Here is a 24,638-nt window from a genome sequence, read left to right as displayed (position 1 = left end):
ATGTCTAATGTGGCACTCTCCAGGGAATCTAGAAGACTTGTGATTCGACTAAAGCGGAAAAGACGTTTGAATTTGAAGATTAAAGGATGAAAATGGCGATTACTTGAATCCTATTTGCAGCCGAGAGAAGACAAGGATTGAAAGTAACAGAAGTCGTAGGCTGCCCTGACCTTCCTTAAATGGCAATTTCTTATCCTTTTCAGGATGGATTTCCTTTGTTTGTTAAAAACTGTCAATATGTTTTTAATGTTGTATTACATTTTTGCCCCTCCCCAATTCATTATATCTTCCACATGTTTATTTAACCGTTCTGTGTGACAGACTTTGTATTATATGGCTAGGCTCTTGTGACCATTAAAGAAATCATTATTATTATTATTATCATTATTATTATCATCATCATCATCACCATTCAGGTGGCGAGCTGCCAGAATTGTAAGCGCACCGGGAAAAATGCTTAGCGGCATTTCGTCCACCTTTATGTTCTGAGTTCGAATACCGCCAAGGTCGACTTTACCTTCCATCCTTTCGGGGTCGATAAATTAAGGACCAGTTGAATACTGGGGCTGATTTAGTCGACTTAGCCCCTCCCTGAAATTGCTGGCCTTGTGCCAAAATTTGGAACCATTATTATTATTGTTGCTTTACTTCTCAGAGTACTAGGTCTTGTTTATTGTGGTTGATTCTGTGAGAGCGGATAGCAGCCTGTTGTCAGAGGTTTCACAGGGTTTCTTTCCGCACATTATAAGTTTTGATACTTGGTTGTTAATTATCGCGGAAGACATTCAACATCCAAGTACCAATCTCAAAATCCTAACTGTCCCCAGCAGAGCTGTTTTTTGCGCTTGCTCTGTTCTCATGTCAATTCCGATTTCTTTGACATATTTCTCTTATTTGGTTGTTAGTGCTCCGAGTGCCCCTACAGCTACCGGGATAACAGACACTCTCCTCGTCGTCCACATTCTTGCAATTTCGTCTTTTAGTAGTCTGCATTTTTCTAGTTCTTTGTTATTTATGCGTGCATCCCCAGGCATTGCAATATCTATAATTTTGGTTTCCTTTATTTCTTTATATACCACAACAATATCTGGTCTCCTAGCATCGATTAAGGAGTCACATTGGATAGTAAAATCCCACAGTAGCTTATATTCCTTGTTTTCGGTGACTCCTTCTGGTTCATGTTCGTACCTTTTCCATGTTCTGTACAGGCCGTACTTTTCACAGAGCCTCCAGTGGAGAAACTTATCCACATTATCGTGCCTCTTTTTGTAATGCTTTTGGGCCAGCTTGCTACACTCACTCACAATATGTGAGATTGTTCCGTTTTTGCTGCCATAGGGGTGATTCGCTGCTCTTATCTATTTGGAACTTGATACAATTAGTTATCAGAGCTTGTTCCTGAGCGCTGCATATCAATGCCTCACTGCATCCTTTCAGATCACTTTTTCTTAGCCCTCGCCAAGTGTTGGTCTTGTCTTTTTCTTCGATTTCTCTGAGGTATTGCCCATGCAGTGATTTCATTTTCCAATTGGTTATTCTCATCTTCATCTTGTTTCTTAAATATTTGTGGGTGCATCGCATTTTCAGTAGGTATTGTATTGTTAATTCTAGCAGCAGCCAGAAAAGAGCCACTCTGCTATTTGATGTCCATCCCAGAATGTTCTCGTTGACAACATAGATCTTGCATCTTATGAGGCCTCTTCCTCCCCTGTTCATAAGCACATACAGCCTGTCAGTATCATTTCTGGTGTGTTGTTCCTTGTTAATTGTCATCACTTTCCTGGTTTTCTTGTGTCCACCTAACAACACCCGCACCATATCGCATTAAGGAAACAGCCCATGTGTTCATTGCCCTGATCTTCCTTTTTTTCCATTGAGTCTATTTCCCTTAATTAATTTGATTCCTTTGTGATAGTCTCGCCTAAAGCTTTACTTTATTCTACTTTCCTTGATTTTGTCATATTCCAAAATACCCGAAACTAATATCAATTTGTCTCAATATCCTTGATTTTCTCGCCGTTGCGACACTACTTTGCCGTTTTATATTATAAACATACCACATTTTGTAGTCTCAAATTCCATTCCGATATCCTTACTGAATTATTATTATTATTATTATTATTATTATTATTATTATATTATTATTATTATTAATAATAATAATAATAATAATAATAATAATAATAATAATAGTATTCCTTTCTACTATATGCACAAGGCCTGAAAATTATTATTGTTAATAATAATAATAACTTTATTTCTATTAAAAAAAAAATGAACGAACTCGTGAGTTTAGTTTAATGGCCTACCAATGTATACTATGAGTTTCTTTGCCCTATGAATCGGGAAGACACTCGGCAAGAAATGGAAGCAAATTTGAAAGAAGAAGAAAAAAGATAACAATAATAATAATAATAAATGTTCTTGTTTTGTAACATTGACAGGTCATGAATTTCTAGAGGAGAGCAGGGCATACCCAATAAATCCAATAATCCAATAAAAAAGAATGTGGTAAAAATGATTATAATGATGATAACAACGATAATAATAATAATCGGGAAATTTATAATTCATATCTCTGCCAGTTTGAAATATGTAATATTTAAATAGGATTTAACCATAACAGGAAATTAAGAAATATATATTAATTAAACATTACATTAACTTATTACTTATATCAGCTTGATGTGTATAGAATATATTATCTTTTTCTTTTTTATGAACGAAACATATGTTTAAGAAAAAGAAACATGAGGATGCGTTTAAAAGAAACTGTACTTGGATTGTAAATATAGACTGTTTCTAAGCGTAAGCGAGAAACATAATTAAAGAAGTGTTCATACACAGTCACACATCATTCACTTTCTGTTAACGAAATCCGCCAAGAGCAAATACAATTGAGTTATTGTCACGGCTTACGGGCTGGAATTTAAATAACTATCACTTGTTAAAGTTGTATAAGTCAAATTCTTGACAATGAAACACAAATATGTGCGTATGGGAGCGCGTATATGTATACACACATGCATAAATACATAAATACTTTCACACATACATGTAGGTGTGTGAGTATAAAATTTATAGAACTTATACACGATTACACATTCATATGCATAATCATAAACGCATATACACACACAACAGCATATTTGAGTGTATTTATGTATCCTGTGTGTATTTGTGACTTTTGTACGATGGTATTTATTAAGGTTGAATATTTGTACAAATGATTTGTAGATAAGCTCTTGACATTTATTGCTATGCAATCATATCGCTATTAGAAATTTTTTTTCAAAGCAAGTATATGACTATCATATTTGTTGAATTGAGGAAGCACAGACTGCATGAGCAAGGGGGAAGGGTGAGATGACAAGAGGAACGGTAGGTAGATATCTAGTTGTGTGGGTACGTGTGGAGATTTGGCGAAAAGGATAAGGGTTGAATTTGGGAGGTGAGACGTTATTCTACTTTAATACTTCCTTATATAGTTATTAAATATTTCCCGTAAGTTATAGTCAACAAAGCATCAACCTCTAAGTATTGTCGGAAAGACAATACAACAGTAAAATTCTTCGTTTTTGGAAACCTGCAATAGTTTTGTTGTAGACAATATGTTTTCGTTTATCAAAGGATTCGGCAGCTTCGGGGACACATTACGTTTACTTTTCTTTTAAATTGATGAGGTCAAAAGTGTAATTTTCTTTTCTTTGCTACTACAAGTAGACCCTCAAATTGAAATCAAGGATATGTAACATGTGGGAAATATCAGGCAAAAGGAAATAACTTCTATTTGAACCAATTCGTAATTGGTTGCAGAATCAAATGATAATAATAATTTATACTTGAAATATCTATCCTTGAAGGAAAATGCTAAATTCTCATAACACAATATTAATATTATTGTTTCGGTGAGCTCTAGAACTGTGCATTGGCAGAATAATTGGAACGTCGGAAGAAATTCTTTGAGGTATTCCTTTCGGTTCTTTACATACTGATTTCGAACCTCATTAAGGTCAACTTCCACCATTCATCACTCTGTGGTTGATAAAATTACGCACTAGGCCATGTTCTGATGACGATGGTGTGAACTAAACTCCCACATCTCAAAATTGCAGGCTTTGTGCTTAACTCAGAAATCATCATTCGACGAGCACCATATAAACTTTTAGTAAAATGAATCTGCGAATCTTTTTCGATTTTCAGGCGGAACCAATTAATTTACTTCTATTGTTAACTGTTCAGTAAAAAGCTTATGAGAGATCACACAATTTCATTTCACTCCTCAATAAAATTATGAGATTTTCTACGTGTCAAAGACATTGGCAAGCGCTTTAAATCATAAGAAAGCTTCCGGATAGCCGGGTTCACGACACAGTTCGTTTTATGCTCATATTCAATTCAGACGGCAAGGTGTCAATATAACATAACACTGTAACGTGTATGGTTTTGTATGCTAACATTGGTATTACTACCAATACATTAAAGATGGTTATACTATTATTTTCTTTCTTGTACTTTCTCTATTCAGATACTTTCGTTATCAGCTTCAAGCTTTCATATTTTCTTTGATCTATAAAATGAGTATAGGATGTTTACTATAGTAAATTCCAAACATACAGGCCTCAATAAAAATCCTGGCCTATTCTTTTTCAAGATATTAATATTGCTATAATTGTTATTTCAAATAAAAATGATCTAAATAGTAGAGATAATGGCGAAATTAAATATATAAAACATTTCTTCGGTTTAAAAGGCAATAGCTAGTTGACAGTAATTGTGTTGTGCAAAATAAGGTTAATGATAGATTTCACGTCTATCACGTAAGGATTCTTTAGCGAACCTTCTAAAATGGTGTTTTAAAATGAACACATCAACATACATATTGATACATCTAGACATGCAAATCTTTACGCCCTGAGTTCAAATCGCAACGAAATCAATTTTGCCGGAAAATTGTCTAAAGTAACAACAGGAACAACAAAGCTGCAGTTGATGATGAAGGATATGATAAAGGAAGTCAACTCTTACTCGGTCATCCATCATGCACTCCGACTGCCATAAGCAGCCAGGCCATTTCATCGTTTTGTGACATGGGAGACGTAATAGCAACAGAAAAAGATATAAGATTTCCAACGCGTCAACGAGGGCGTGGAGAGCAAAAAAATAGAGAAGAATCCCCTTCTGAGAAAGAAAGGCACACCCCAGTACAAGGCGATCAGAAAGAGTGAGGAGTCCGTTCCACAGTATAATGACAGTAATGAAAAAGATATGAGATTTATAGTCTTTCGAAAAATAAGCTAATGCCTCAAAACAGCACAGAACAAATGTGATGCGGCGGATATAATCTAAATGTGAACGTCGGAATACAAGATATTTTTAGTGAAAAATACCAGAACAAAATTATCACTAGCTAAAGCTGGGGTGTCCAGAGAACATAAGATGTTCGTTGACTCATACCACGCAAAAGATATTGACGGGCACTACTGGGAGTAACAAGCTTCAATACGAGTAGTGGAAGGTGGGATGTCAGGTGGGGTGCTCTAACTTCACATAATTAGCTGATTATCACCCATCGTGTGGGTGGACAACTATAAATGTCTTTCTGTATGAACTTGTTAAATATTTTTAAATATCTTGTTCTATATACTGTGTGTTCTATTTCCTTGGTGATTATCCATTGTATGTCCCTTTTACACGAAATTTTTGAAGTGACTTCTTTTCATAAAGTCCCTAGCCCAACCCATTTGTTTTTATGGGGTTTGTTTGTCCTACTTAACGCATTTTTAAACCCCTAATCTTAACGTTTCATATCATGTATGCATGAATGAATTCTATAGAATTGCCCTCATAAAATTATTATTTTCCCTGCTATTAACATGTTTGTTGCTAAGGTGACGAGCTAACAGAATCGTTAGTACGTCGGATAAAATGCTTAGCGGCAATTCGTTCGTCTATACGTTCTGAGTTCAAATGCTGCTGAGGTCGACTTTGCTTTACATCCTTTCGGAATCGATAAAATAGGGTTCCAGTTGAGCATTAGGATCAATGTAATCGACTAGCCTATCCCCGCAAAATTGTAGGCCTTGTGCCCTTATTAAAAGGTGTTATTATTTATACGGCGAGCTGGCAGAATCGTTAGAGCGTCGAACAAAATGCTTAGGATATTTCTTTCAGCTCTTTACGTTCGAAGTTCAAATTTCGATGAAACCAGCTTCGCTTTCAATCCTTTTGGGGTCGATAAAGTAAAGTACCAGCTAAGTACTCAGAATTGCAAACGTTGTGCCTAAAGTAGAAACAATTATTTATTGGTAAAAACTATTAAAACGTTGAAAAAAAACTTGGCTTGTAGTATTTTATTTATGGCCCTATATCTTCTGAATTCAAATATCTCAAGATAGAATTTGCCTTTTATCCTTCGCAGGATAAAATAAGTACTAGTCAAGTGCTGGGGAAAGGTTTCGATATAATTGTCTGTTTCCTTTGTCCAATTTAATCCCCTTGTAGTTGGAGAAACATTGAATTTGCAGCGGTTACTTATAAGAAGGATTAACGCAGTGTCAAAGACAAGCTGAGTGAGCGAGCTTCTATGGAAAATGTTCCTGCATATTTTCAAGTTCCCTAGCGTTTCATTTGCACATGTCAGTTCTACTTTCCACACTCACACTGCTTTTTCAAAATGGTAAACATTTAATAGATCGACGATTGCTGACTTCTCCCCCTTTATTCATCTGTATCAGTACTGTTCTTTTTGTCACCCAAGTTAACATCTTATTTTCTAAGCTGTCATATATGACTGAGTTAATTGGGAGTTTTTCGCACCAGAATCCCTGAAAGCGATCTGGTCCTAGGACTTTCTAGTTTTTATGATAATCTCTTTCATCTTCTTATCAGTGACTGTCATGTTTTCTTCTTTCACTTTTCTGTTTTTCTTTTAAATTCTCGCAAACAGCATACTATGTTGGACTTTCTGTTTCAGATTTCCGTCCAGAATTTTCTCGTGGCTTCAGCATCTGACATATAAATCCCATGCTCCTCTTCACTATTAATTTGTTTATAGAATTTTCTTTTGGTTCTTGAAGAGTCTATTCTACTGTTGTTGATTTGTTTTCTATAGATATCCTTTTTATTTTGCGTGGTATGGCTTTGATTTTTTTGTTTTAATCCTTCGCTAATTTTCCGCAAGTCCTTCATGTTTTATGTAGTATATGTTTAGTAGTTCGTTCATCTATCTTTTCCCAACCCTTTCCTTTTCTATGATTGCATGTATCCGTCTAAGATCTCTTTGTTTAATTTGGTTCTCAAGTATTCGTTCCCACCATGAGACTTTGTCCTTTGTTTACCTTTGGCTTTTAACCCCAAGAATTCACACATTGTTTAAATCGGTTATATTTTCTATATAGAATTTCATTTATTATTATTATTATTATTATTATTATTATTATTATTATTGGGTTTAATATTTGACTGTGGCATATTGCTGACAATAACATCTATTTATTCCCTCCAGGACATCACTCAAGTACGGCTAGGCCTCGCAGGAAAAATTACAGATGTGTATATTATTATTTCTTCACATTCAAACGAAATATGACGATGTTGTTGTAACAGAGACTCTACCAAAATGAAACGAATTACATGCGTATATTAAATGACGCAGACCATGAAAGTGGCTTTCTCATTAAGCACACTGAGGTTTCATATCTAATTAGGAATAAATTTATATGGCTGCTGTCTGTGTTAACGGGAACATACTGATGTTAATAATTTAGAAGTCTTGTTTCAACTAAATTTCTCAAAGTGAGGGTGGGTAACTACATATATCAGCAAGAAATAACAGGAGAACTAAGAAACTACCACTCATAATAATGCGTAAGCTTGCCATTCAGCTGGAGATCCTTATGTGATGACCATTAATATTATCAGATTATTGTACATATAGCTTATAAGTAGGCTCAACTTCAATAAGCATCATTCTCAGTTTGACTAATAATTTGGTAAAGTCGAACTCGAAAGCCAAAGTAGCGAACAATTAAATCTAGTAGTCTGACTGCGAGTCTAAGTTGTACTGTTAATGATTTTTTGCCATTTCCTATTCATATCTATCTATCTATCTATCTATCTATCTATCTATCTATCTATCTATCTATCTATCTATCTATCTATCTATCTATCTATCTATCTATCTATCTATCTATTTATCTATCTATCTGTCTGTCTGTCTGTCTGTGTACTGTCATTCCTAAATCTATTTTTCTAAACAACCCAATAAAAATTGTTTTTAAAACTATCTCGGTTGTGGCCTTTCATATCACAGAAGACTTCAAGGCCATCGTCTCTGTATAAACCACATCGCTCGGTGACAAGTCATTTATGAAAAAAATTCAAATTATAAATTCTCATAATTCAGATAAGAAACCTGAGAGTTTTCGAAAATCAAAAGGGATTTCCTTGCATTCATAATTATTTTAATATCAGTTTCACTAACTGCACAATGTTGTCTGAGAAAGATGAGATTTTGAGGACAAGTAGTTTAATTATATATAGAGGGAATGCTATATTATCACGTTACGTGAACTTGCAATGTTGTTTGCTAAGAATGCAAAGCCATTCTATTGTTGAGATATTGTTGCCCCATAATCGTAGAGAAATCGTATTTTTCCGAATCGAAAACGTTTGCCAACTATACAAAATTCGATTTTGGTGAGAGTTGAATTATCAATCTGTCTGTTTGCCTACCTACCTACCTACCTACCTGCCTGCCTGCCTGTCTGTCTACCTGCCTGCCTGTCTGTCTGTCTACCTGCCTGCCTGTCTGTCTGTCTGTCTGTCGTCTGTCTGTCTGTCTGTCTGTCTGTCTGTCTATCTATCTATCTATCTATCTATCTATCTATCTATCTATCTATATTCAATCATATTCTTGTGTGTGCCTGCATAAATGTGTGTATGTATACGTATGTATAGGCAATTTATACAAAATCATCTGAAGTGTTCTCCACACTTAAAAGTATGTACAGTCGAGTAATGAAAATATTAGTACAGCAATTACTGTAACTAGTTCATATCAGTGTCTCATTACGCTTCATAAGGATCTAACTCATCAGCAAAATGACTAAGTCAGACTTTCGATGTTTAGCATTATTTTTAGCATTTATAAGGGTCAAATTTTGGTCAGCTAACAATAATATTACATCGTATGACAGAGTTTAACAGATTAAAGACGAAGAGTGTAAAACTATTATTCATCAGTTGATAGACAACATCCATGCTTAAAACGTAGTGTGTAGACGTCCAAATAATTATCAAACAGCTATCGATAATTCAACCCAACCAATTCCTACCAGGAAGAAATTACATTCGAGACTTTACCCCCAACACCGCCACTTCTGCTAATAGCTGCTGCAGCCGCAAGTTATTCGAATACTTTTTTTGTTTAAACTTTCTTTATAACTACCACCCCAAACGTTTTACCTTAAATTTTTGACGTACCCTAAGGGTCCTCGGACGCTACTTGCAAACTCTTGGTTTATTATAAACCGCTTTTGTCGAGTGCACCAAAAAACCTTTTCCATTCGTTTGTTCAGTTTGGTCACTTTTGACTTTTTCGTTGTTGTCACTCACATTGCTGCTAGCTTTTTTGCCGTTTTGTACATTTTTATACATTTTGGGATACTTACCCCACGTGTTCCGAGAGTTAAAAAGGTCGAGTTGCGTCCCCTAGACAGTCTGTGGTTTTGTGTTTAATACACAAATCGGTTTGCTATGTGTGCCACATATGATTTAATTAACCGATTTTTTCCAGTAATAATGTATCCTATTGGAATAAAAAGGGCCATATAGCTCCTTGGAGCAGACATGATGCTCGCTGTGAATTTTCAAAAAAATTCTTGCCAATTTGTGAAAGATATTGTCGAAAATATGTCATCTTGAATTTGAACGCGATTTCCCCAAATAGCATGATTTTATCGATTTTTTCTGATGGTAAGGTATTGCATGGAAAACTAACGTCAGAATTAAGTTTCTTAGGGTAACATTAAGCTTCACCATGAGTTTGGTGAAAATCGATTGCAAGTTGCGAAAACTACAACAGAAAATGTGTTGCATATAAAAAGCTTAGATTCTCGACCCCATGTCGAATTTATCACTTTTTTTCAGAACTGGGGGAACTTTTCAAAATTTTCGCTGCGTTAGTTTTGAATTATGACATTGGGCTATGTGTGTGTCAAGTTTCATCCGAATCGGTTGAAAGCCGTGGTCAGGGTGAGGGTACAACCTGACAGACACACAGACAGACAAACTGCCGTTTATATATATAGAGAGAAGAGAGATATAGAGATTCTCACTAGTAAAAGCAGACATCTTCCATTATACAGTCAGGATGCATACAAACTCCTTTGAGTTGATTTCTATTTCTCTTTCAAATGACGTAAGTAGGCGTAATGAAGTTTTACTTTTCAGACTTATGCACCTTACATTGCTGAAAATAACTTTTAAGAATGGTTTTATTTGAAGTAGAATTATATCTGGAGAGAAAAAATCCTCTTAGGACTTTTTAACCTCGATACCGCTTTGGCCGAAAACCAGAATTATGATAGGCGGTATTTGGAATTCTTGTATACTGATGAGAGTAACCTCAGTGTTACTTAAAGATCTGAAGCGTCTATGAAAACTTGGATTTCACGAGTAACATATAGAAAATGAAGAAATTGCTTTATCTCTCCCCCGAAAACCTTTGTATCAATCTTAGTAGCTTCCTTAATGGTTAAGTATTAGAAACATTTGTGCTGTATCTTCTTGAAATACATTAAGATACAAACTACTAACAAAATGTCATGTCTATACATAGAACTAAAACGATTTTCGCTTCAAAAAAGATGTAGAAATATCGCATACTGATAATTCATGGGCTTTCTTTGTTATATTTTATTACATTTTCTTTTGACAGAACTTTATATAGATATTAAAGATTTGTCTCTGGGAACTTTTAAGAATCACAGGAAAGGATTACAATTTGCACAGCAGAGTTGCTTTCCCAATATTCACGTTGTCTTGAGGGGGATCAAGTGGTTAAAATGGTGGAACGCCAAGCTAAAACGTCAGGTGGTCTTCAGTTATCTCTCTTGAAGTTCTGAGTTCAAGTACCGCAAAGATCAACTTTGACATTCATTAATCTGAGATCAACTCACCCGACCGTTCTCCGCAAACGAAGTGTATAACTTTGAAGCAAAGCTAGAAATTGAATAGAAAACATATTTAGGAAGCTTATGGTTTAATTAGGAAAACATATCGGCAAGTTTGAATCGGGAAAATTGAATAGTTTTAACTAAATATGAAAAACGCTAAAACATCGATTACATTCGATTGGCTGAGCTGTAATGGAGACTTTATTTAGTTCATTAGTTAACTAAATCTATTCCCATAAGATTTGCTATTGGCACTAAACATCTACCACAGTTAATCAACAGACTACAAACTATTACTATTTTTTTTTCATAACTGAGTGCTTCACTGTGTTATATTACTCTGCCGCCAGGCATGCGGTAGAGATGTCCTGGAGTACAGAACAACGCCTGTATCAAAACAAGACCAACCACCGTAAAACGGAGTGCTTATCATCTAATTCAATTACACATTATGGTTTCAAAGCTTAGTTCATAGGTATTGTGTGGAGTATAAAACTGTTATACTCCACACAAGTTTAAAAGAACATGACAGTGACATAGTCATTGTCGACAAGTCAATGAAATGAAGAAAATATTTAATTTGCTTATTTACATTTTTTCATCCTTTCAAGCAGAACTAATTTAATTTTTTACAGTTCGAATGAACCTTTATAAATTTTTTCTTTTCTTTTTTGATTTAAAGTTACTCGAAATGTGCGAATTGTGAATGCATACATTCGCAAAGTATACTGAGGTGCATTTATACATATAAAGACATTCAAATGTCTGTCTGTCTGTCTGTCTATCTATCTATCTATCTATCTATCTATCTATCTATCTATCTATCTATCTATCTATCTATCTATCTATCTATCTATCTATCTATCTATCTATCTATCTACCTACCTACCTACTTACCTACCTACCTACCTACCTACCTACCTATCTATCTATCTATCTATCTATCTATCTATCTATCTATCTATCTATCTATCTATCTATCTATCTATCTATCTATCTATCTATCTATCTATCTATCTATCTATCTACCTACCTACTTACCTACCTACCTACCTACCTACCTACCTATCTATCTATCTACCTATCTATCTATCTATCTATCTATCTATCTATCTGCGTGAGTGATGTAAATGTTCTATGTATCTTAGAATTATGCATGTACGTATGCAAACGTGCCAGATATACAAATTCATTATAGCGATATCAAATATGTGTGTGCGTGTGCACGTGCGTGAGTGTGTGTGTTGTGTGTGTGTGTGTGTGTGGTGTGTACATTTCATTTTATTTATTTCGAAGAATTTTTGCTAATTTCCTAACAACTTTAATGCCCGAGCAGCGAACAGACGTTTATCTTCTTTATTGGATGACATATGGTTCCGTATATTTTCTAACTTTTATTCTATACGCATTTCCCGTATTATCAAATGTAAGTTAGTGGAAGAAAAGTTATCTACAATTGGCGTATCAGACTGATTCAGTCACACGATGTTTGCACAATTCACGCTTCAACAATAGACGAAATTCAAATCTCATACAATTTTGTTTTCTTTTTTGCTTCGTTGAATTGAAGCGGAACTCAAGGACAAATTTTATAGAGTAAAGGTCCCTGAAGTACGTAGGGAAAACAATGCAGTTATTCTCTGATGGATTTTGTCAAAATACTGCTAAAAAATTAATGTATTTATCTTTTGCTTTTATATGAAATACATTATTATTATTTTAGAGTGATGACTATAACAGATAACCAGTTACTTACATATCATCGGTTTCATGATATTTTGTTAATCGTTTCAGCTTACAAAAGTGATTTGAATGTCAACTAGTTGATTCGATGATAACTCTAAGAAAGTAGCAATATTTATATCTGCCATTCAACTAAATGTACCAGCAATACACTAAATACAATGGACAATTTTAGACTTTACTTAGAGATTTGAAGTATGGGTGTTATGTTTCTTCAAGTAGTTTAACTTAGCGGGGAGCCCGCCTCCAGAAACTAAAAACTAATACGCTACTACTGCTGAAATGTCCTTCGCTGCTTTATCTAGTACAAGAGTTTGAACCATATTTCACGGATGCCTGTGGTTTCATGTGAACTTACTAAAATTCCATGAGGGACTATGCAATAAAGAAAATTGGGGTAAAATATCAGCTGGTAAGTATGAATTGACAATATGTCTTTTACTGATTAAATCTTGGTGTTTTATATATACACGGGAACATGCTACACATGTGTAGGATATGGGGGGTGGTGGCATTCTTAATTTTATCACTAGCATATTTCGAAATGTCTGTGTGTGTGTGCGTGCGTCTATATGTATAAAAGAATGCATTTCTCTCCCCCCCCTCGCTCTCTCTATCTATCTATCTATCTATCTATCTATCTATCTATCTATCTATCTATCTATCTATCTATCTATCTATCTATATACACACCTCCAAAAGGGGATACAGGGAGGCGACTACATACAGGCCTATATTTACATGTGTAAATACGAACGAATGGGCAATATAGCACAGGCAAAGGATATAGTGCAATTATTTCAATTGGTATAAAGCAAAGCTAAAAGAATTGACAACAACAGCATAAAATGCTGATGCGCTAAATGATATTGTAAACAAAGCAAGGCATCTCTTTATCGCTGTTTGTCGAACACCAAGTTGTTTAACAAGTCTGTCTAGCAGAAACAAAGGTGACAGACATCTTTCAAGTCACTAGCGTGTAGTAATTATTGTGACTGAGGAAATGCAGGCACGATTACTTGAAGAAAAGACTTCACTACTGTCTGAGAATAGTGGCTAGCAGTTCTAGTGTGATGTAAATAGGTTTCGAAAATCATTTCGTAAAGAAAAATGGGTGAAGTTGTTCGTTTATTAAACTAGTATGGAAATTATTCTTTTCTACTCTAGAAACAAGGCCCTAAATTTTTGGGGAGGAGCCAGTCGATTAAACTGACCCAGTACACAACTGGTACTTAATTTATCGACCCCGAAAGGATGAAAGGCAAAGTCGAACTCGGCGGAATTTGAACTCAGAACGTAACGGCAGACGAAATACCTATTTCTTTACTACCCACAAGGGGCTAAACATAAAGAGGACAAACAAGGACAGACATACGGATTAAGTCGATTACATCGACCCCAGTGCGTAACTGGTACTTATTTAATCGACCCCGAAAGGATGAAAGGCAAAGTCGACCTCAGCGGAATTTGAACTCAGAACGTAACGGCAGACGAAATACGGCTACGCATTTCGCTCGGCGTGCTTACGTTTCTGCCAGCTCGCCGCCTTAGTATGGAAATCATTATAGTCTTAAGGATGCACTGGGATTGGAAAGATTACAATTTGTATCACGATTACAAATCACTATTAATGGAGGTGCAGCATGATTACAGTTCCCAAGCTGAAACTAGTAACAAGGTAAAAGAGCAAAAGATACACGCGTGCGCGCGCACACACATACACACACACGCAGCACGTTTGTGTTTATAAGTTGACCAAAATGTCGACTGAAGAATACGCAGGCTCCGGATGTAATCCTGGTTACCTTACAAATAACAAACATCATATGTGTGTGTGTGCATGTATGAATGTGTATGTTTGTTTGAGTGTGTGTGTATTTACAAACATTATACATACAAACATACATATATATATATGCATACATCAGATGAATAAGGGGATGCATAAATTAGAATCAATTACAGCTTTGATGAATGATCATGAGAAAATACGTTAGAAATAACGAAGTATTCATTTCATAGGGTATGTGGGAACTAACACTTTGAATAGAAAGATTTGTCTTGGTTTGATCTAGCTCTCTTCCAACGCATTTCCTTTGCTAAAGAACAATTAATCATTGTTTAATATGCGTTCACACGCATACACACGCATACACAAATATGCATGCTCACACGCACACAGAAATAAATTATACATACACACTATATATACGCAAATATTTGTATAGTGATATACAATTTGTGTGTGTATATATATATATATGCACATACATACATATACATACACACACACCCGCGCGCACACACACACACACACACACACACACATACAAAATGTACATGTGAGAAAGAGATATGGGATACTGAAACAAGATTTGAACGAAGACGTTTGTTGGGAAAACTTGAACTTTAGTTTGTAAATTAAAGACCATAGGTTTAAATGATAGTAAACTGTCGTTATAAATAGTGCAGAACGTATGAAACAAATGTCAACTTCATATGCAGTAAATTGTATCTTGAACAGATCTTGCAAAAAACAAACAAACAAATAAATGTCATCGATATTGATATGGTAACGTGCATTGCATTAAAGGAGTCAGTGCTATAGATGTGTCGAAACAATTGTCGTGATTAATCATAAATTCTCGTATATTCCGTCTTTCGTCTTTCATTTGGCATATATATATATATAACATCCATTAAACATTCATGAACAGCGATTTGCAAATCTCAACATAAATTACAAACAGATGTAATCATTGAAGAACCAGTCATACATATTTCCTTATATAGAAAAAAATTTCAAACACACATGCAGATATGCAAATATATGCATATGAGTAAGAGAAAACGTCTGGTAACACTAGAAAACGGGTATAAGAAAATATATTTATATACACGGTCGGATTAATCATTAAGCTTGGGGCCCAAGAGGAAGAGGAAAACACTAAAGTTTTTTTTCTAATACCGGATTTGCCTTACGTAAAATGTGCAGCTGATTCAGAGCTTCATAAAACGTGGTCTAAAATATCAAGCACACATACGCACGCATCTCCCTTCCACACACAGAGCCAACATACGCTGTTTTTATGAATAGACATAGAAACATCGTTTACAACATTTGTTCTTCTATTCACGATGATATTGCATAGGATAAAGTTTTTCTATCTATACACACATACAGCTTAACTTCCCTGATTATGATGATGATAAGGGGGACACATCACCGCTAAGACAGCAAAAATGTGTAAAACAAAAGCCAAACAAGGAAGCTTGAAGAAAATATCAAGACTGTGGCAAGAAAAACCATTGCATGGGGAAACTGATGTAGATATGAGAAGAAGCCATCAGTGGCAGTAGAGTGTTGATTTGAATGCCGAAACAGAAGGATTTATCCTAGCGGCACAAGATCAGGGTCTTCTCACTCGGAACTATCAAGCACACACAATGAGGTTGACACAAAGTGTAGACTCTGCAATGAAAAACATCCCTGTTGTTGTAGTTTCCCTGGGAATGATCAAGAAAAGTACTGAAAAACGTTTTGACCAGATCCCTGCGAAATCAACAATTTATGAGACACAAAAATTTGTGTTGATATAAACCACCCACGTTCTTAGGAAGTTTCTCTCCATCTAATATATAAGTGGGAAATACGAAGGTTGTGGTCAATGAAGAGAGTAGACGTGATACTAATAGTAACTGGTGCACTTTGAAGTATCAGCACTCAACTACTGACATGGCTGAAAAAGATCGGCGCAAATGTGAAGGTAGAACACCTACAAAAATCAGCATTGCTTGGAATTGCAAGAATTCTTCGCAGGGTTGTTGAAGCATGACCAGGGGGACAGCCTATCTCCGTTGCTTTTCGTTCTCTGCATGACATCCCTGATCTTGGTACTCAGGAAAATGAACCTGGGGTACCAACTTAAAGGAAAATCCTAAGCAATCAACCACCTCCTCTTCATGGATGATTTGAAACTGTATGACAAAGATAAGACACAGTAAGTTCCTTGGTGAAGACGGTCCATTGTTTTAGTAATGATTTTAGAACGGAATGTGGACTCAAGAAATACGGAATAATCTACCTAAAAAGAGGCAAGATACAATCCCTAGCAAGGATAGAATTACCGAATAGAGACTTGACTAAGCAAATTAAAGCAGAAGGATACAAATACCTTGGTGTACTAGAGGTCAAGGAGGTAATGAAAACGGAAATGAAGGAGCAACTGAGGACGGAGTATTTACGAAGACTCAGGTTGGTGCTGCGCTCAAAATCGAGTGGATGGAATAAAATCCAAGCAGTTAATACATGGGCGGTAGCATCTCTTCGCTATGGAGCGGGAATTAAAAAATGGCAAAAAGAGAGAAATGAAGAAAATGGATACCAAGACCAAAAAAAAAAATGTTGACAGTACGGAGGCTTCCACCCTAAGAGTGACACCGATAGGCTGTACTTGTCCAGAAGAAAGAGGGGTGTAGGTTTGATCAGTTGCCAGGATTGTATTGAAGCAGAGGAAAACAGCCTAAGGTGGTATATAAAAATGCCGTAGAGCCACTGTTGAAACACACGAAGACGGCTAGTGTCATCAAAACTGAAAATTGTATAGCGAATGCCCGAAATTGGCACAACGCGAATACAAATGACACCATGACAATGTGACAAGAATGATCCATTGTGAGCTCTGTGGAAATGACGGCCTACAAAGAGCAAAGACGTGGTATGAGAAAACTCCAGAAGGAGTTACCGAAAATGAGAATTGCAAAATCCTGTGGAAGGCAATGATCCAGTGCAATCACTTGACCAGACATCGGAAACCGGGCATTGCTGTGGTGAATAAAAAACAAAGAACGTATACGTTAATCGACATAGCATGCCCCTATGACAACAGGATGAATGTGAAAGACGAAAACTAAACAACTATGTCGATTTAAAGTGGGAAATACGAATGCTGTGGTCAATGAAGAGAGTAGACGTGATACCAATAGCAATTGATGTATTTGGAAGTATCAGCACTCAACTACTAACATGACTGAAAGTGTGAAGGTAGAACAACGACAAAAATCAGCATTGCTTGGAACTGCAAGAATTCTTCGCAGGGCTGTTAAAGCATGACCAGTAAAACAAGTGGCACATCAGTCTGCTGGCTGTAGACAGCAGTCACTTACAATTATACCCATCAAAATAAACTGTGAGTTTTAATATGATGATGATGATGATAATAATAATAATAATAATAATAATAATAATAATAATAATAATAATAATGATAATAATAATAATAATAATAATAATAATAATAATAATAATAATAATAATACTAATAATAATAATAATTATTATAATAATAATAATAAGTGGGGGAGCATCATAGCCATGTGTTGAGAGGGTTTCTCTGGGGTTTTAATAGTTCATCTCTGGAAACATGGGTGGCTCTTTCAACATCCTTAAACAACCCTTATTCAGGGACCGTTTGAGCGGGATGGGCTACTCAACCTGAAGAAAATTCTAACTGGGCCCCACCTGCAAGGTCATGTGCTGTTTATCTTGATATGAGATCACCATGTCGCGCACACATGGTTGTGATGCATGTGCCTAGTGTACCCTTATCAGACAGGTAGTCATGATGGGTATACTGGGCTTCGTATATTTTACCCCAGTGTCACTTTGATGGCATGAACTGCTCTCTCACTCAATAATAATAATAATAATAATAATAATAATAATAATAAATGCCCTGATGCAGTACCAGGCACTGGCTCTCATGGCTTCTGATCTTAACTGATTGGAAGTGTTATCATGTACGTTGTTTTATTTTGGTATAAAAGATGAGCTACAGTAAATATTCTGCTCAATACCACAGACTTGCTTGTCAGTTGTTTGACTTTAACCAGTTGAGCATGTCCCTTAGTGGGCGGCGATATGAGCATCTCTGATCACAAGCAGAAGTGGTGGGGGAGCATCATAGCCATGTGTCGAGAGGAATTCTTTGGGGTTTTAATAGTTCATCTCTGGAACATGGGTGGCTCTTTCAACATCCTTAAACAACCCTTATTCAGGGACCGTTTGAGCGGGATGGGCTACTCAACCTGAAGAAAATTCTAACTGGGCCCCACCTGCAAGGTCATGTGCTGTTTATCTTGATATGAGATCACCATGTCGCGCACACATGGTTGTGATGCATGTGCCTAGTGTACCCTTATCAGACAGGTAGTCATGATGGGTATACTGGGCTTCGTATATTTTACCCCAGTGTCACTTGATGGCATGAACTGCTCTCTCACTCAATAATAATAATAATAATAATAATAATAATAATAATAAATGCCCTGATGCAGTACCAGGCACTGGCTCTCATGGCTTCTGATCTTAACTGATTGGAAGTGTTATCATGTACGTTGTTTTATTTTGGTATAAAAGATGAGCTACAGTAAATATTCTGCTCAATACCACAGACTTGCTTGTCAGTTGTTTGACTTTAACCAGTTGAGCATGTCCCTTAGTGGGCGGCGATATGAGCATCTCTGATCACAAGCAGAAGTGGTGGGGGAGCATCATAGCCATGTGTCGAGAGGAATTCTTTGGAGTTTGGATACATGGGTGTTTCGTTCATCATCCTTAAATAACCCTTATTCAGAGATCTTTTGAGCGGGACGGGTTGCTTAACCCGAAGAAAATTCTAACTGGGTCTCACCTGCAAGGTCATGCGCTGTCTATCTTGATATGAGATCACTATGTCGCGCACATATGGTTATGATGCATGTGCCTGGTGTACCCTAATCAGACGGGTAGTAATGATGGCTATACTGGGCTTCGTATCCCTTTGATGGCATGCTCTGTTGTCTCACTCAATAATGATAATAATAATCATGCCTGTTTGATTCCAGGCTCGTGTAGAAAGAGAGAGAAAAATACAATTCCTTAAAATTTTAAATAAGAATTTAGAGCCTACGGACAGTAAAGGCCGTTCCTATAGTAATTGCTGTGTTGGGAACAATAAGCCAAGATATAGACAAATGGCTGAATGAGAACGAAATAGAATGCCAGGTAGAGCTCTTACAGAAAGTTCGTCTCTTAGGGATAGCAAGGATTATCATAGGGTTCGAAGCACTTGGAAGACTGCCGAAAACTTGTGGGTACCTAAAGTTACATGTAGTAACCCACTCTCCACACGATTCCTACCAGGAATAAGACCGAACCTGAGCTAAACCAAAATAATAATAATAATAATAATAATAATAATAATAATAATAATAATAATAATGATGATGATGATGATGATCTATGAGTACTAACTACAGACATGAAAACGAAAATTGAGGAGTACCATCAGAAAGGTGGGGAAGCTAATGAAGTCAAAGGCAAATGGTCCGAATCTAGTGAAGACTGTAAATACTTCGACAGTATCATTACTTGGATTCCCAAAAACTTTTGTAGATTGGATAAAAACTGAATTATCGAAGCTAGACAGAAGAACTAAGAAGCAATTAAATATGAATGGAGGACTTCACTCAAAGGCAGGTGTAGCAAGATTATACCTACCTAGAAAGGAAGGCGGAAGAGGGTTAATATCAGTAGAAGGCTGTGTGGAGTTAGCTAAAGTAGATATTAAATCCTATGTAGGTAATAGTGAAGAAAGTTTATTAAAAGCTGCTTGAGTCACAGCAAGACACAGGGAAGCCAAAAACCCAAACGTACTTAAAAATCAGGAAAAAGAACAGAAATGACTGGTAGGGAAAGGCATTGTGCGGTAGATTCCCAAAGATAGTTGCAGCAAATAGTAGTAGTGAGACATGGTTATGGTTGCAGAAAGGAAAGCTCAAGAGGGAGACAGGAGGTTTGTTAGTAGCTGCGCAAGATCAAGCATTAAGAACTAATTGGATAAAAGCCAAGATAGACAAAAACCAAGTAGATATCATTTTTTTAATTTGCATACAAGAAAGAATTAAACACTAGTGAATGCCACATATGCAACCTAAATGGTTTACTCTTGCAGTAGCACTTATGTAGCAATCATGCCAGCAGAGATATATGTTAGTGTTGAAGTAGCTAGTAAATTTCGGAAATTACTTAGTAATGTAATCTGCAGCTTATGTTACCTAGGAAGTAATTAAAGGTTTTGTAATACAAATATTGTAGAGATCTTTTTAAAGTCATATGTAGGCATCAGTAAGCATTATTTTATATAATTTCATCCACATATACTGAGATGCTATGTATTTTCAATTTTAAAATCCATAGAAATAAAAAAAAGATTTGTTTCGTATAAATAATGTTTTCTAATTTAGGCACAAATCCAGATATTTTGATGGAAAGGCATTAGTCAATACCATCAACCCCAGTATATGACTGGTACTTTATTTTATCGATATTTCTTCTTAAAATTATTTTTACAAAAAATTATCACCTAACATTAATCCCTGTAAAAAGACTCGTTTAAAATTATTCATTTACGTATTTGTATTTTGCCTTTATGATGGCACGAGTCTCACTGGTTTGGCTCCTGAGCACACGATCGTAAAACATAAGTTATATTCCTGGAGTGGGCATGCATTGTATTTTTTAGCAAGGTCCTTCATTTCACGTTGTTCCAGTCTTTATAAATTGAAATATCAACCTAGTTAGTACCAATGTTAGCCTCTCTCACTCCAGCTTCCTGATCTTTAATGTTCAGCTGGGTGAAGGAGTGGGAGGGCCAAGTGGGTGTTAATTCCTGCTCCTGACTACACAGGGTACAAAATCAATTAGCGAAAACATGTCACGTGCTACTAGCCATGGTTTATACTTTTGATTATTTAGTCATTATAAATTTATTTATTCACTTATTGAATTTTCATTTTTCCCTGTTATCCTAGTTATACGTATTGAATCTGTCATTTCAGCCCGCTGTTTAGTGCTAAATATGTTAAATAGATGGAATTTCAAAAAAAAAAAAAAAATAATGAAAAGTGTGTACTTTTCTACTCTAGACACAAGATCTGAAATTTTTGGGGAGGGGGCCAGTCGATTAGATCGACTCCACTACTCAGCTAGTACTTAATTTATCGACCCCAAAAGGATGAAAGGTCGACCTCAACGGAATTTGAACACAGGACGTAAAGACAGATGAAATACCGCTTAGCATTTCACCCGGTGTGCTAACGTTTCTGCCAGCTCCGTGCCCTATGTGAATTTAATATAGTTACAGGTCTGGCCTCGAGGAAGCCTAGAAGAAAACTATAATTTTAATCTAGTATTTCACATTCATATCAATTAGGCAACGGAAAACGTCGGGAATGAAGTATAGTTGGACTGTGCTCAGGGCAATAGTTAACCTTAAGCAGCCTTAATCAGGCTTGATACAGGGATATATACATAGCTAGGTGATCTCTCTCTTTCTCATTACGCCGATATGTACACCTAATCATGCATTTTATCACACATATATATGTGCATATTCACAAGCTTACCCCCCCCCCACACACACACACTCTCTCTCTCACATACCCACACGTTATATATCTGCACATGCACGCAGTCAGGTGTGTGTGTTTGTATGTGAAAATACATACACATGCATCTGTACACGCACACCTGCACAAAAGAATGTGAGCGGGAACAGTTTTAAAGCAATTTTTATAACTGTTTTATAATAAATCATTCATGCATAAAACCTGGAGATCATGCAGAAATCCTTCTAGAAATAAATATGGAGGTTCTTAATTTTCTTTATTTTGCTCAATTATTTAGTCAAACTATCAGATCGTTTCTTGCAAGAAATGAGTTTATCGTTCAGTTCATGTTTCACATTTTCCCAAAGTGGATCAGCATTTATAAATTTTCTTCCAATAATTCTGTACCCAATACATGGCCAATTATTTTCTATAGGCCTCAACATAGTTTTCAGGTGCTTTTTCTCTCACAGCTGTTCGATGTTTTTGCGGTATAAACAGGATCATTGCCTAGCGGATAAACGAATTCTTTGTTCTTTAACTTGTGAAAATAATTTTTTCAGACTAGGAAGTGATCCTCTCTTAAACACTTTTAAGTATTTCCATACCAGCAATTTACTGATTAGATATTGTAAGCTTACCAACACCTGTAGTTGAAGATGCACCCCATGTCGCGATTCCCTCTCCCAGTTTCACAGCTGTTGAAATAAACTAGGATTGGAAATTCTCACCAGCTGTGTGAAGGCAATATTCTCGATATTCTCTACAAATCTCAAATTTTGATTCATCATTCCAAAGGACTTTCTGCACAGCAGTTCGAAATGCTGTTACCATATTTGGCCAAAGACTACAACCAGTCCTTAATGTTTTTCTTAAGTAAATAGAAGCATTCTAGAACACCTTTTAGGGGCAAAACCAACAATCTTCTGATACTGTCCTTCTGGGAAGACGCTGGTTTTCGGTATTTTTTTCTTCTATGTAGAACTAAGAATTTCAGCCTTCTGTCATGTATACTTGTATCAGTTATAGACTTTTATTATCCATTGAAGTACAACCAGTTCTCTGGGTGTGCAGATACACCCCCTTTAAAGAAGACAGAGAAATAAGCATTTCTTCTTCGGTAGCATATGGAATTCAGAATATGTTTTGCTTACTTCATGACGAATGGTAATTTGATTTTTAATAGCAACATCACCATGGAATTAGCTTTTCTCTGAAGACCTATCTACCACAAAAAAAAAGAAAGTATAACTTAATCTAGCTATCCAAATTGTAACACAGTATTTTCCCCTAGAATTTACAGCTATTCTCTGAAACTAGAATATCAGTAGTAAGATTTATATTGAATTTTATAAAAAAAAAGACAACAAAAAACAAAAATATATATAATATCCTGCAGTTTAAGTATCAAATCCCGCCGAGGTTTAGTGCGCCTTTCATCCTTTCATGGTCGAGAAATATATAAATAAATAAATAGATAAATAAATAAATAAATAAAATCCATCCAGAATGGTGGAATGGCAGAGCTGTTAGTGTCAGACCTGGTACCAATGCAAGCATTATCGGCCTTTTCCAGTACGCTTTCCTTCCGATAAACTCTGGTATAAAGAGAAAGAAGACGTGCATGCATAGGCAACTGCCAGTCTTTCTCAAAAACATGCCTGATCATTCCACGCAGATGGGGACCTTGTATACATACATACATACATACATACATACATACATACATACATACATACATACATACATACATACATACATATGCACTCGTCCAAAGGTCCTACCCATCTTGTTTAGAGTAAGGACAATGTACAGCCATAGCTTAGGATTCAGTTAATATCTATCCGAAAAACCTGAGAGATCAACATAGAATGGGGTATATCTTTTCATGGAGAACCTTAACCTTCTTCCCAAAAAATCTATATCACAAGAAGCTAAAAGAGAGCAGCAATATCAAGCTCCTAATTTTACTTGTCAACTACTAGAAAACGGCCATTGAAAAGCTGATGATACTGAAGGTACTCCATCATGGCCACATCTTTACATCTTTTGCGTTTGAGACGCATGTCAGAATATATATATATATATATATATATATATATATATATATATATATATATATATTATATATATATATATTTGAAGTTTATAGGGAAAAAAAGACGAAGACAGGTGTGTGAACTACAAGCAAGTGTATTAGTTTGATGCTCGGGGAAAGTGAAAACGTCTTTTACGTTTCGAGCCTACACTCTTCAACAGAAAATAAACAAAGATGTAAAAATTGAC

The 24,638-nt window shown here is 35.9% G+C and overlaps 1 protein-coding gene across 10 annotated transcripts in view; it reads right to left on the bottom strand.

Moving 5' to 3' along the window:
- Nucleotides 1-24,638, bottom strand: part of LOC115223963 (collagen alpha-1(I) chain) — a 317,450-nt gene that overhangs the window by 154,586 nt on the left and 138,226 nt on the right. The window lies entirely within an intron of this gene.

The sequence above is a fragment of the Octopus sinensis genome, linkage group LG2 (genome assembly GCF_006345805.1).
Source record: "Octopus sinensis linkage group LG2, ASM634580v1, whole genome shotgun sequence".
Taxonomy (NCBI): Eukaryota; Metazoa; Mollusca; class Cephalopoda; order Octopoda; family Octopodidae; genus Octopus; species Octopus sinensis.
Note: the sequence above shows the minus strand (reverse complement) of the source record. Positions and strands in the feature narration are given on the sequence as shown.